General features: G+C 39.2%; 1 protein-coding gene and 1 long non-coding RNA gene across 6 annotated transcripts in view; both read left to right on the top strand.

Moving 5' to 3' along the window:
* Positions 1–13,889, top strand: part of LOC309701090 (gamma-aminobutyric acid receptor subunit gamma-3-like) — a 193,814-nt gene that overhangs the window by 95,699 nt on the left and 84,226 nt on the right. The gene's annotated exons all lie outside the window — the stretch shown is intronic.
* LOC309701103 lies at positions 5,244–9,074 on the top strand. 4 transcript variants are annotated; one of them, XR_014274858.1, is made up of 5 exons: positions 5,244–5,278; positions 5,400–6,010; positions 6,384–6,531; positions 6,893–6,980; positions 7,563–9,074. It is a non-coding gene; the product is annotated as an uncharacterized lncRNA (long non-coding RNA). The 4 variants fall into 4 exon arrangements; XR_014274859.1 differs by having other exon boundaries at positions 5,250–5,532; positions 5,975–6,010; XR_014274860.1 differs by having other exon boundaries at positions 5,250–5,532; positions 5,947–6,010.

Here is a 13,889-nt window from a genome sequence, read left to right as displayed (position 1 = left end):
TTACTTTTATGTGAAGGGAGAACATTAGTTTCACCACTTCTAAAATCAAAATGTTTTGCATTTTCCACAGTTTAAAAAAGACAAACTTATTTGTCTTATACTGCACCTTGGTAGTGGTAGATAACTAGCCGAAGCAAGGTAACTGTTTTCTGATTGGCTGCCCCTCTTAACCGAAAGACTTAAGCAGAAGGTGGGGCTCCTCTGCCTGGATATCAATGTCAAAGTTGGTGATATCATATCAGGTGGTTGTCCCTCTCATTCAAAATGAACCATGTAAGGATTCCTAAAATTTATATGAAAACTCTTTTCTGTTGGTCCCGCTTTTGCTGCCGAAGTGGCCCTGATCCATGGAGGCATGGACTCCAACAGAGCCCTGAAGGCGTGCTGTGGTTAGCAACAGCACCTTTAAGTCAGGGGTGTCCAACTCCAGGCTTCAAGGGCCGGTGTACTGCAGGTTTTAGATGTGTCCTTGATCCAACATAGCTTATTTAAATGCCTAAATTACCTCCTCAACATGTCTTGAAGTTCTCCAGAGGCCTGGTAATGAACTAATCATTTGATTCAGGTGTGTTGACCCAGGGTGATATCTAAAACCTGCAGGACACCGGCACTTGAGGCCTGGAGTTGGACACCCCTGCTTTATGTCCTGTAAGCTGTGAGGTGGGGCTCCATGGATCAGATTATTTGTCCTGCACACCTTCTTCCCTTACTTCGTGGTTCAGTTCAAGTGCCCATTGTTGGGGCTTTTGGTGGTGGGCAAGGGTGAGCAGGGCCACCCTGACCGAGCTGCAGCTATCCAGAACCATATGTAAAAAACGGTGATGCTCTGTGTATTCCGACACTTTTCTATCAGAACCAGAATGAACTTTTTCAACAATTTGAGCTACAGTAGCTCGTCTGATGGATCTGACCGCATGAGCCAGCCTTCACACCCATTAACGTATTAACGAGCCTTGACCCTGCCACTGGTTCACCACTGTTCCTTCCTCGGACCACTTTTAATAGATACCGACCACTGTGGACTGGGAATACCCCACAAGAGCTCCAGTTTATGAGAAGCTCTGATCCAGTCATCTAGCTGTCACTATTGGGCCTTTGTCAAACTAATTTTTACTGCAGATTTGTCTTTGAGGACAAAATATTCACTTGCTCACTGATATCAATGCCATTGGTCATAATCTTATGCCTGATCTGTGTATGTTACAAGTAGCTACTGTTTTTATGTTGTAAGTCCACACTTCACCCTATTTTACATATAATCTGGGACTTAAAACTGCAGCATTTTGAGGCACTGCTGAAACAACTAACAGCAGCAGTTTCGTGTTCCTAAAAAGGAGGAGGGGCAGATGCTTTACACTGCACATGCAGAGGTAGCTCAACACCTCTCCACTATCTCATGCAAACCTGTTCTCTTAGTGTGGTGAATACAGGTCAGTGGAGCCGAAACCTAGCAATGAATTCCTAGTGTGAACACACTCCAGACCGTGATAGACACGCTTAAATACGCTTTATTTCCAAATATGATGTTTTTAGGGCTTAAATGATTGCTCACAGTCAGAGTTGTGCACAACTGCCGAATAAAGGAGCTCCTATGTGACAGTATAGTGGAGGAATATGTGTACTTTTGAGGATGCATCTAATGGATTCAAACAACGGGGAGCTGTGAAAGCACAAAAAAAGGGGTTTTTAAAGAAGAGATACACAAGATGCAGCAAGCCTCGCCAAGTATGGTAATAATAAGCAGAACAGGAGGAGCTCTGTGTTTGAGGAGGTAGACAGCAGTCATCAAAGCCTGTAGCATGACATGTACAAGCAGCTGCTGCATTATGCGAGCATTAAAACTAAAGACTTTCTCAGTATCTTGATTAAACAGGACTGCAGGGACTGGCTTGGATATAATTTTTGAGGGTCAGCACATATTGATTAGCTGACATGGTAATAGCTCCAGGACCCTTAAATCATCCCCTGTAACCCCCTTCTTCTCCATCATATCTTTCTTTCAATTTAAGACTTTCCATTCATGTCATTTCCCCTCATCGCTTCCCTGACCCCTATTAGATTTCATTACCTTCTGCTGTTTCCTCTCTAATTTAATTCCTCTTCTGTTTTCTTCATTCCCTCTGCTTGTTTTCCCCTAGGAATCATTGTATACAGAAATCTAGAATTTGAAGCAAAACTCTTTAATCGGTATATACATTAATTATGAGCTGTTTGTGTTTGAAGGCCTATTCCTAAAGCTGGCTAAAAAAGGACTACCTTCTCAAGCAGACTGTGAAAAGCCTCGAGGTATCAACATTGTTCTATACATGCTGGCTGTTTGAGATAAATAAACAAGAGAAAGATCATTTTGCACTTTAAAGCAAAGAACTTAAAATGATCCAGCTGCTGATACTGGATGTTCACGAATTTGTTTTGACTTACTTTGAAGAAACGTAAGTGTTATGGTGGCAAAGGAATGTATGGTGAGTCATTCTTGTACAGTATATGTTCAGTATGTGGGTTGAATACCCCTGAAGAGATGAGTTTGGAACCATTCGCTTTATGCTGGCTGTCTCTTTGTTTTTATGCAGAACCTAATGTAAAAATGATCTGCTCAAAGTGAAACAATGAGCAATGATCAATAAAAACAACCATAGGTTGAAGTGTGCAGAGTCATGCCTGGCTCATTGTCAAAGGTAAAGCAATTGGACCACTGAATGATTGTATCCAGCTGTCTAAACAATATGGTTTAATAAGTGTAAGAAATCAATAAAAAAGAACAAGCGGAAATGTAGCAACGATTGTGTGACATAAATATCACCACTTACTCTAGGCAAAAAAAGATGGACTTAGCAATAAACCCCAGCTTTTTAAAGTAGGGTTTATTTATAATAATATGGAGGCAAACTGCCATCTACATACACAGGAAGTGACATGAAACAGAAATCCACATTAACCACTTACATTCAGACTCGCGACGGGAACTAGTTGAAAAAATAAATCTGAAATTCTTCGAGAAAGAGTGATGTCGTTGTGTGTCCTGCTTGCTTTTATAAAGGAATATAACCAGAATACAAGCAGTCGACAAGCAGCTGAGTCAAGTCTCCTATTGCAAAGAGGTGTGTCGCAGCCAAGTTATGCTCATCGGCACAGAATGACTACGATTTGTTACAACATGTTCATAATAATCTGTCTGTGTTTATAAATTACCCATCCATCCATCCATCCATCCATCCATCCATCCCAGCTGCCATGGAGCGAGAAGGCAGGGTACACCCTGGACAGGCTGCCAGTCTGTGGCAGGGCTAAAACAGAGAGACAGACAATGATTCACACTCACATTCACACATACAGCCAATTTTCAATCAACAGTTAACCTAACCCGACGAACTGCATGTCTCTGCACTGTGGGAGGAAGCTGGAATACCCGGAGAGAACCGATGCAGAGGCAGGGAGAACACTATATACATGCAAACTGTCTGATTGCACTCTGTCCAAATCAGACTGTGATTGTTTAGAAATAGGTTGACTCCCACCTGGTCAAAAGCTTAATCTGTTGGTTACCCATAGATTGAAGGTCATAAACGCTCAACCTTGGGGGGACTAGTTGCAATCAGTTGCCTAATACAAGAAACACCAAAACATGGATTTTTCCTAGTCACAATCAGGTTAGACTGAGCCATGAAGTGATGTGCTAATTGCTTTATATGTTGACACAGCTTTAGAGATAGAATGAGGATGTCAGTTATTCAGAAGGGACTCCAAGTAGAGCTACTGCTCCTCCACAACAAAAAGAATGACTTGAGATGGTTTGGACATTAGGATGCCTCCTGAGTTCCTCCAAGGTGAGGTGTCTTTGTGCATGTCCACTCTGAAGGAGACTCTGGAGTGCAAACTATCTCTGTCTCTTTGCTTGCTTGGGGACAATGCTAGAAAATGGATTGATGGATGGCAGATCTTCACATTTATCCCTATTTGTTCCACATTATGTTCCTGGGTATTTATCAATATATGACTTCACATTCACTGACTCAGCTCCAGCTGAAAAAAGTGATGAGTAAATACATTTCTGAAACATGATGTCTAACATACAGGGTCTACTGGTGGCAGATAAATGAGCGCTACAGCTGTTTCTGCTGCTGCTGCCAGCATACCCTACTACTGGTATCAATATTAAACAGGCCAAACAACAAGTACATCATTTATCTTAGACAAAGAATCACAGGTGCTGATTGGACCTTAGGATAGATGTTCAGCGAAGCACAGCCGGCAGTCTGCGTCATTTTTCATTTTTGCCTCCTACACCCTCACAAATTGTGTTCGAGTAAACAGCCAGGTATGCAAATGGATTTCTTTTGTTTCTTTCAAAAGGTCCTTCTATTTGATTCCTAGGAATGAACAATACAAAAGCATGTTCATGATATTAGCTCCATACACACACACACGCACACATACACAAAAGCAATCTTCAAAATACCACTCATATCCTCAGGTACAGGACAGTTTTGTTTATTACACGTATGACAGAAGTTCATCATCACCCCTAAGCAGCGGATGAATGATCGTGTTTACCGTTTTTTTCAGCCCGTCACACACACAAGGAGCATCACCGCGAGGGCTGCTGGCAGGATAATGCTACACCATTGCATTCTGGGTCATTGTGTTTATTTGGGGACAAGGTGGGTTGGGGTGGGGAGCAGTAGTGCAGATGAGGAGAGTATCACTCTAAAAACTAAAACTGACATTTACTTAAAATTTTTAAGGCACTGAAAAATATTGAGTAGATTGGAAACCAGTCAAATCTGTTCAATATACTTGATCAATTGAATAAGTAAAGCTTAAACAAATCAAGTTGAAATGAGTAATCGTAATTGTTACACAAACATGAAAAAATTATGTAAATATAACAGATATCATGAGTTAAAAACAAATGTAAGGTTAAGTGAAAACCACACAAAAAAATTGAGTCAATAACACTGACATGCTTGGTCAATGTAACTGAAATATAGATGGTCAGTTAATCCAAAATTTTGTTCCATTTACTTAATTTTGTAAACTGAACTTAATCAAAATTGTACCTAAAATTAAATATGGTAAAGGGCCTGTATTTAGTCCCTGTGGACCCCAAAGCGCTTTACACTACATTCAGTCATCCACCCATTCACACAATAGTGATGGCAAGTTACATTGTAGCCACAGCTGACAGAGGCGAGACTACCAGACACTGGCGCCACTGGGCCCTCTGACCACCAACAGTAGGCACACTGAAAAAAAGGGACTGGCCATCTCTTGGATTTATGTAAGCATCTTGCATGTATTTAACACAATTGCCTCATGTTTTAAAGATAAATGTAACTATATAGTGTAAAAACTACATGATATGCAGAAAGGGTGTATTAAATTGTTTATATCATGTTCAGGTGAAGTAAGTCAATAAGATAGCAACGTTAAATCTCGTGAAACCACGCGTGATTTCATCTCGCGGGCTTTGGATCGTGGTTTAAAAAATGCATCCATCTCAGTCAAGTCGAGCAGCCAACTCTACGTTTTTTGGTATGTCTTGATTTTTTGAATTAATATTTACCATATTTCAGCCAAATGTAGTTAAACGTCTAAAGTGCCGCCATGTAACATGCTAAAAAAGAGCCGTTAGCTTATTTGCTGTTTTATCTGTTATCAAAGAATTGGCGCTTTTTCATTTGAATTTGTCTTTGGCACAAGAGCCGTAATATCACATTAAACCTAATTACGAGGCACTCATAACATAATCTGGTTTTCTGTGTGAATAGATTTGACAACTGACTCTTCAGTTACATTGTGTATTTACTGCACCGTGGTGTTAGTGAGATTTTGGACATTGAACAGCTTTAGCTAATATCATCAGCGGTATTATGCTAGCTTACATCCCTACCCCTCCTGCCCTCACCTGCTGTCCTTTTGTTTTTGTTTTTGTTGATGCACATTGAGAGACCACATCTATTCTGCATTTCACCAGGAGTCAGCTGATGGATTGTGGGTTCAAGGTGTTATGGTAAGAAAGTATATTCTATTTTCGCTTAAGGTTTCTGTAACTTAATTATAATAGGTTTTTTATAATTATTAGGTGCATGCATACTCAAATAGACCACCCTATTAATACAACTGAGAAATCCAAAATCTGCCATAGGTTTGACTTATACCTGTATGTATTGTCAGAAAGGTGATTACTGGACTCACATTAATGCACACTTGAACTAAAATGAGGTTGTAACTTGTGGGTTCTTGGGTTGCAAATCAGAAATAAACATCTTTGGATTTTTTTAATCCCATAAGATCTGGAAACACAGTTTTTATTCAACAAAACATTACTGATTAACCAAGCACAGTGCCTGCTGTTATTTCAAAATAATTTTATGTCATTTCAGATAAAATGCAGCATTCCAGTGCATCCCAACCATGCCTTTACAGGTTTCTGACAGAGCTGAGTTTCTCTCTGACAGTCTGCTGAAAGTGTTTGCAAAGTGATCGGGGGAACAGGGCACAAAGCTAAAGGATGTAGCTGCCATGATGACAGTAAGAACTTTAAAATTCTTTAACTACAAAGTGTATATGTATTGCATTAGGTCAGTAAAAGATTTTTATGCTGCATCCATTGAAACAGTCAACTATTACCTGTGAGTACTGATTCCACCGAAAGGATGCCATAATTTTCGTCATGCATTTACTGGCCCACTGAGAAAAATTGATCTTTTTAAAAAAATAAATGTTCTGGAAACTATATATCCATAAAGTTGATGTCAAACAGGAACTTTTGATATTGCTTTGTAGATGCTGGTGTTGCATGTTGACTGGTTTAAGTTTTGGTCTGGGATCATTTTCTTCTGTGCTACTGAAAAGTTCACAAATCTCTGTTTTCTTTGTTATAATACTTTAGGATGACATTAATGCTCAAAGGGAGTCTCATCAAAGTGCTCCGCATCTGTGTGAAAGACAATTGCAACATCTTGGTGCAGGAGTTCATGGTGAGTGTTTTATGAGTAGATTGTGGCTTTGCAACATTTTAAAATGCATTTAGTTATCCACTTAATCCTCATTGGACCAGTTAGGACCAGTAGTCCTCTTTAATAATTTGAAGTTCACATGAGGCCTGGTAGTGAACTCAGCCGCCGGCCCTTGAGGCCCCACCCCTGTATTAGGGGTCACATCAGTGTGAAAAAACTTTAAATTTGTCATTCTAGTGAACAAAGGAAAATCCCACCAATATTTACATTAGCTTTTGTTTGAAAAAAAAAAAAGACCAACAGCTAACCAAATTGTGGGGCTGAAAGTCTAAATTCTAACATCTTCTGAGTGACAAAACCTGGATTTCTGATGGGCCGGTGTCTTTCTAAGAAAAACTAATGTAAAGCATTTGAAATTATGTTTTTCACCCTCTCTTAGAAACTCTGTTAGACCATGAATGGCAGCATGGCAGGCCACTCTTTGGCTATAGCTATTTACTATGTTGCTTGCATTGGTTTAAATTACTCTAACATTAGAACTGGTAGATTCAAAAGAGATGAGTTTAAAAAGGAATCTTAAAGAAATGTTTTGTGTTTAACCAGGACTTGACTGAGGCCACTGCACAGATTGAGAAAACCACAATGAACATCTGTCTCCAGAGGATGCACCAGGCAATGACTTTTCTGACGTTGGCATCATCATCGAGGGTATAGTAGTTCTTCAAGATCTGGATAACGTGACCTTTGCAGTAGCCATGCTGTTTGGACCTTTTTTATTCCTTCAATATGAGTTACCCATCACAACTCTGCTACACTTTTGAGGTGATTCAAAGGGTGGTAATGGAGTTGGAAGCAACTCAGCTCTCAAGAAAAGCTCACAACTAAGACAAAACTGCTCCTGCAACGAAGCTCACTGTTATGCATGTGAGGTGACCAGCTCTAGGTGAGAGGACATTTAAATCTCACACTTGTTCTGCTGCATTTTTGAAGCTCAATTCCAGGAACAGATCGCAGGGTTCATTTTTATATACACTGCAACTGCCATGAGGACGAGCCGTTTTTTTGTTGTTGTTGTTGTTTGTTTTTCCTTTTGCTCTGTACAAGTTCTCTGTTTGGCAGCATTTTTAAATTTCTCTTTGTATTTTTTCTTTCTTTTACTAGTGAAGAGATGTAGCATGAACAGTTATGCAGTCTAAATATCCCATATGGGTCGTGTGAAATGGTATTTTCAGTTTCATTCAGTTGAAGTAAGGAACGTTGAATATTTCTAAGCTTGCTGTTTTGAACCAAGATGTCACAGTATGATCAGTGCCGTAATTTTTGACAGTCACTCACCGTATCAATGTTATTTTTGCATCTCTTGAATAAAGTTTTTGACCTGCAAGTGCTAATTTCTTTAGTTATTGGGGTAAAATGGGTAGTGTTAATAGGAAGGTGTTTGCCAATTCAGTAACCTAATTTAATGTTAATGGAAACTAACATTACCTCAAATTGTTTAGTTATAATTGTTGTTTAACTGAATCTTGACGTCAGAGGCCTTAAATAGAATGTTTTGTATTGTTCTTTCCCAACATTTTTCAAAAGAAAGAGTCTAATTTCTTTGCTGTGATTGATTCCAGAGAACACGGAAGAACTGACATTATTTAACTGTTGGTTTATATAGATTCAGTGGAGGAGTAATGTCAGTTTAATTCTTTACCTACTGTCAATGCAGTGAAATTAGACATTTTGTTTTGAAAGGTTACTGGTGGATGCCAGCAACCATCTTGGAAGAGAACAATATAATCTGTTATAAGGCCTCCATTTGAAAATTGTGTATTTGATACTAGAATATAATAGCAAAATGTAATTTGAAGATAACATGTAGTATTTAAGTGACCAAGTAGTATTGGGTAAAAGTTATTGAATGGTGTTGGGATAAAGTGAGAAAATTGTGAAGGATTAAAATATTTCAAGAGCTCAAATTACTTCATCAAAACATGTTTAAGTCACATTTTATCAACACAAATTGCACAGGTTTATTGAACATGAATAAATTGTGTTAATTTAACTCAATTGTTTAAGTTGCTGCCAAAGCAAAACATCTGTGTGCAACAAATGTCCACCATTGAATTAAGTAAATCCAACAACATATTTTTTTCAGTGCAACGGGTAAAGTGTCTTGCCCAAGGACATAACGACCAAGAGTGTCGGAGCTGGGGCTCAAACCGGCAACCTTCCGATTACAAGACAAACTGCCAACTCTTGAGCCACAATCGCCCCATTTGAGAAGGTTTACAGTAAAACAGCCTTAACGTTACATTAACAGTTTGCACCCAGGCCACATAACCGGCAAATTTTCCAGGTGGCTCCCCCGTGAGTTTGTGTCTGTTGACTGCCATTGTGATGATGGAAAATTTCCTGTGAGGCTATGTGTTCTTGCCACTCGCTAATACTCAATTACTCTATGTTATCCTGCTTTACTTACACTTTTCAGTTGTAGTTGCTGACAATAAATAATATTGATTTGAATAACTAATGATTTTAGTGCAAGATACTGATGAGTATAGATACCCGTTTCTCAAATATTTTGATTCAATTTTAAACAAAAATATTAAGTACATGCAAAGAAGGTATTCTGTGAACCACATACTGATTTTTTTTGTCTGAGATAAATGTAAATAAATACCTTAATTTAACACAAACACATAAGTTAAAATTTCAGACATCTATTGCAATTTATCAAACTCAAATAATTACTAAAAGGATATTCATAGATTTTATCAGACTCATCTAACTTATAGTGATATTTACTAAGTCTTTGAATTACTTTTTAGAGTGAAAAGGAAATAACTAAACATCATTTGTGGTAATGAAGTAGCATTAGAACCACTCCAGAAGTGGACACATTACTTGGAGATTTAAAAAAAAACAATCATTTTTCTTCTTGAAGGATTGAAGATGTAGCCCAGCGACCAATTTCCAGAGTCTGAGAGATATAAATATTTCACTTATAAATATTTATAACAATTATGATGCATTGGTTTTGCCTGAGGAAGTACATTAGTCAGTGATATGTGTTTAAGTTTGAGATTTGTTTTTTTTGGCAAAGCATTATAATAAAGTGCAAGACAATATTTCAGAGCTCGCAGGATTCTACTTGATCAGCAATGAAGTAGAAGCAGTAATGAAGTAGAGTTCATTATGTGCAGGCTGTAATGGTGGCATATTCACGGAAGCCTGAATTGATTTTCTTTTGTTGACTTGCTCGTAATTAACCCTGATAACACCAACAAACTTAACAAGAACTGCTGCTACTGAGTGAGCTTCCTGCAGACCCCAAGAACAAACTACAGTAAGGAAGACTTTCAAGAACTAACACCAGGGTTTTAAATTTTTGGTTTAAAAAGTGATGGAGTTCTCCGTCATTTCCTTCTACCTGTATGCTTGTTCTAGAGAAGGGATGCCAGGTATTGTCCATACTCTATGCTGGTCCACCTCTGCTTCAGTGCTTCAGGCCAGTTATCCTGCATTCTGCACCAGTGCAAACATAATTAGATTGCTATAAATGTGTAACCCATTATCAGTGCTAGATTTGCTGAAATCAATTATATTATGTGTAAACTGATGTTATGTTAATTAAACATAAATTTCGAACTGAATGATTATTGCAGCGTTGGAACTCATGTTTATGTAAATGCTAAAAAACAAAAAATGTAGTGCATTCATCATAATTTGGATGGCTGCTATAATATATAATATATGTGATGCCTTTTATACAGCTAAAAAAAATAAAAATAAAGATAAAGGAACACTTACCTGCATACTCTCTCCACATGAGAGGATGCATTGTCAAGTACCAGAAGGAACCCAGGATCCACTATACCAGTGGAAAGTCTGACACTGGGTCCAAGATTTTCATCCTTATACCTAATGAAAGTCAGGGTGTCGTAACTGTAGAGTTCTGTGAGTACCCCCATGGATATGCCTCTCCAGCCATCACTGACCCACCACGTTTATGCTGAACGACATTACAGACAGCATAATGTTCTTCACGGTGTCTCCAGACCCTGTCACATCAGTCACATGTGCTGAAGGTGAACCTGCTCTCATCTGTCAAAAGCACAGGGCCAGTGGTGGATCTGCCAGTTCTGATATTCGATGGCCATTGGCAATCGGGCTCCACGGTGATGAAGAGTGAGCACAGGGCACACTACAGGATGTTGAGCCCTAAGTCTGTTTATGATTGTTTAATGAGAGACATTTATACCAGTGGCCGGCTGGAGGACTCTGGCACTGCTCATCCTGTTCTTCCTTGCACAATGGAGCAGGTATCGGTCCTCCCGATGGGATGGAAAAAAATAGACAGAAAAGATTTCATTTCCTGTTTTTGGAGGGTTTCCTCGTTGTTGCCCCTCTATTGCACCTGCTCCACCTGTGCAAAGCAGCTGAAACTGACTAACATGCACCTCCCTACCATGCCTTGAATCACAGCGCTACATGACACATTCACTTTGGATCAATTATCACATTGTTGTAGTTATTTAACAAACACAGCAATATCAGATTGTGCTCTCATGCATGCATGAACAAAACATTATAAATGATATGAGCATGATTAATATACTGGATAATAATGGCTAAATAACTGTAATTTTGTTTAATAATCAGGTCACACACTTCATGGGACAGGTTTAAAAAATGAAAGTTTACTCTGATGATACCCAGTGAAAGGTCCCTTTTTTTAACAGATAAAAGATTACTGGCATTAATGGAACGGTCAAAGAACATCAAACCAAGACACTGCTTAAAAATAAAGAGAGATAATAACATCAGCAGAACTCAGAATTCGTTTTTTAAATACTGGACAATGATGTTTAACACAATCATGACCCTTTCCCTGATGGGTGGTATTTAAAGTCAGAACACAGAACACAAATTTTAACTCAGAGAATTGAATTCTCAGGGATAGCAAGATGTTTGTAAAAAATTATATTCTTCCTTTTTTTAAGTGCTGTTTTAATAGTGCAAGGTGTTTGAAGTAGTCAGGAAAAAAGGATATATGTATCTGTACTTAGGTCCCAGTTTGAGGGATGACCGGTAGGAAAACCAGTCTAAGAGAAACAAGCATATAATCATTGCTGTAAGCGCTCAGAGCCTTATTTAAGGAAAATTAGACATACCAAATTGTGAAAATTAAAAAGGAGTTAGTGTGCATTTTAGTGCTGGGTAATTATTATCGATGCATTCATTTGTAAGCAGCATTCAACCAGAGTTTGGTTAGCATGCACAAATATTGTGCAAAGTGATAAAATGAAGACAAACTTAACATAATCAGAATTTTGGCAGAATCCAATATCGGTGATTCAATCGGGGACAGAGTTGCCACCGAGCTGCTGGAAGGCTCGTAATATTCTCACCGCTTCTAAGCAGGAAGCGGTGAGTTGCACTGACGTCAGCTTGAAGGTCACACCAGTGAAACAATTACATTTTGCTTTGAAATCAATCTCTTCCAACCGGTTAATATAATATTGATGGCTTCAGTTAATACTGTGCACTTACTGCAAGTGCCAAGCAGAGATTGCTTGGTGGAATTCTTTTTAAGAGCAGGACAGTAAGATTTGACTGGAGGTGGCTGGGATCATGTAAAGGCTGGAGGGAAATAAGGGTAATCAGTAGTTTTACTTAGAGTTCATATTCGCTTAAATGGTTAAATAAGTACAAAAGGAAAATTATATAGCTTATAAGCCTTCCTTGTCACAGCATCCATCTTTCCATTTTCATCCACTTATTCAATTCAGGGTCATGGGGGGATAGCTGGAGCCCATCACAGCTACCATAGACAAAGATGTGGGGTACACCCTGGATAGGTTACCAGTCTGTTGCAGGGCCTAACACAGTAATTTACACCTATGGGCAATTCAGAGTCATCAGTCACCTACCTACCTCCTGCATGTATTTTGGTGAAGTCACCATGCTGCTTCCACTGTTAACTCATAAAAAAAGGGATGTCTTCCAGCAAGTCACGGGCAACCTGTTGTTCATACTAGATAACATAATTAATGTTTCTCCAGGATCATCAATGCAAATCATCAATCACAATGTTGCGATGATCTAAAACTTTTTCATAAAGCTAACAAGATCGATTAGATTTATATAACGCCAGCAATCATGTCAGGGTGCTTTACATTACTTTGGAATATTATAGATATGCAGTTTTATTTATATATATATATATATATATATATACACACACACACACATATATATATACATATATATATATATATATATATATACACGCTGGATAGCGTAGTGGTTAGACTACACGCCTTTGGAACAGAGGATCGCAAGTTCGATTCCTGCCTGGGGCGTCTGTATCCAGTAAGGGTCCTAAGGCTAGACCCCCTATGCTAAGCAAGCCTACCGCAGACATGAGCGAGACAGATAAATATGAAGGCATGCCGGCTCGGACGTAGCCAGGATCAACAAGGTCCGCGTCAGGTGTTGAGGAACCAGGGCACCCTGACGAAAAGTGGGCTACTGGAACAAGAAGGCATCGGTGGGCAAGGGACAAAAACAGGGTGTTGTTGGAATGCTACTATGCAAGTAACCCCGGCGGAAGGGGCTACATGAATAGGATGAGGGACCTATGGATTCTTCGATACCCAACATCCACAATGACGGCGAAACAACTAGTAGCTCAGTGTTCCAACATTCGAAAGAAGGGACTGCTCTCACAGCTAGAGATTGACGAGGTACAACACAAATGCTACGGCAAGGAGGAGTCAGGACGCCAGGTCAGGGGGGAGATATCATCACCCCCACCCGAGATTGGGTACATAGCCCCAAGTGTGATAGGAGATTTGAGTGCGAGAGGAACTGACCTGAAAAATAGGATCATGGCCAAGCTTGAAACCTGGATCCCCCGTAGCCGGTTACCAAGATTAC

Source organism: Aulonocara stuartgranti (assembly GCF_965226115.1).
Source record: "Aulonocara stuartgranti genome assembly, chromosome: 23".
NCBI classification, from domain to species: domain Eukaryota; kingdom Metazoa; phylum Chordata; class Actinopteri; order Cichliformes; family Cichlidae; genus Aulonocara; species Aulonocara stuartgranti.
This window is presented reverse-complemented; position numbering and strand designations above follow the sequence as displayed.